Source organism: Equus caballus, chromosome 15, assembly GCF_041296265.1.
Source record: "Equus caballus isolate H_3958 breed thoroughbred chromosome 15, TB-T2T, whole genome shotgun sequence".
Taxonomy (NCBI): domain Eukaryota; kingdom Metazoa; phylum Chordata; class Mammalia; order Perissodactyla; family Equidae; genus Equus; species Equus caballus.
The window spans coordinates 93,234,067-93,235,870 of NC_091698.1; positions in this window are offsets into that span (position 1 = coordinate 93,234,067).

Here is a 1,804-nt window from a genome sequence, read left to right on the forward strand (position 1 = left end):
CCTTTCAGAACTTTTTAAAATCTTTGATTTTCTGTAGTTTGGAAATGATATGCCTATGTGTAGTTGTTTGTTTGTTTGTTTGTTTTGGCAATGATCCTACTTGGTGTCCTCTGAGCTTTCTGGATCCATGATTTGGTGTCTGACATTAATTTAGGAAAATTCTCAGTCCTTACTGTTTCAAATATTTCTTCTGTCCCTTTCTCTTTCTTCTCCTTCTGATATTCTCATTACACATATGTTGCACCTTTTGAAATTGTCCCACAGTCCTGGGTATTCTGTTCTGTTTTTCTTTCAGTCTTTGTTCTCTTAGTTTTTCAGTCTTTGGGGTTTATATTGATATATCCTCAAGCTCAGAAATTCTTTCCTCAGTTGTATCCAGTCTACTAGTAAGCCTGTCATAGGCATTCTTCATTTTTGTCATGGTATTTTTTATCTCCAACATTTCTTTTTGGTTCTTTCTTAGGATTTTCTTCTCTCTGCTTACATTGCCCATCTGTTCTTGCATACTGTCTACTTTATCCATTTGAGCCCTTAGCATGCTAATCATAATTGTTTTGAATTCCCAGTCTGATTGCAAAGTCCTGGCCAGTTCTGGTTCTGATGCTTATTCTTTCCTTTAAAATTGTGTGTTTTACCTTTTGGTATGATTTGTAATTTTTTCTTGATAGCTGGACATGATGTACTGGATAAAAGTGACTGCTCTAAATAGATCTCTAGTAATGCAGTGACGAGTTGTGGGGCGAGGGGAAGTGTTTTATCCTCCTATGATTAGGTCTCAGTCTTTTAGTGAGCCTGTGCCTCTGGACTGTGAATTTAACATGTGTTTCTCAGTTGTTTTCTTCCCTCTCAAGTGGACAGGATGACTCGAGTGAGCTGTACTTGGGTATTTCCCTTCACCCACATGGAAGGCTAGAGGGGGCTGGAGTTGGGCATTTCCCTCCCCTCAGGTCAGTTAGGCTTCAATAAAATGCCAGCAGGTTAGTCTCTGCTTAACTAGTTTCTCCCGAGGGCAAGGCTAATTAAGAAGAGTAGAGTACTCTGGTATATTTAGAAATGGTTCCTTTCACCTATCCCTGATGGAAGCACAGAGATTTTTCTCTGATATTTACTGTACGAACCTAGTTGAGCTTCTGGAACTAAACGTCACAATACTATAGGGCCTCCATACGACTGAGTCCCCCGGAGGTTTTTAACTCTGAGTTGTCCACACTGAGCCTCCAGCAATTCATCAATTACAGTTCAAGTTCCTACCCTGGAACCAGTTCCCGCACTGATTTCACTTCTGAGTCTCTGCTTTGGTAAACTATGACTCTCTGTAGTTACCTGTCTCTCCAATCTTGAGGGCAGCGGTTTGCCCCATGTCTTCCCATTTCTTATGGATCCAAGAAGAGTTGTTGACTTTTCAATCTGTTCAAATTTTACTTGTTAGGTTGGAGTGGTGACTTTGAGTCTTCTTACATGCAGAACTGGAAACTGAAAGTCCTTGCATTTTAATTTCCACGATATATTTTTTAACTTATTTTATTTTTAGAGTAATAGTTAATTCCATTGAATATTTATTTGGGTTTGCCAAATATTTTTCTCATATCTTTGTACATCATTGCTTCTTGTATTCATTTTCTCCTTTTTGGATTTTTTAAATATAGCCTTCATTAATTCTTTCAGTAGATTCTTTGAATAACAAATTCTCTTAGTCTTTGGATGACACAAGATATTTTTATTTTTCCTTCAATTTTGTCAATGCTATATAAGGAAAGTGTAACTGTGTGTGTGTGAGTATTACACCTATACATATATATAATAT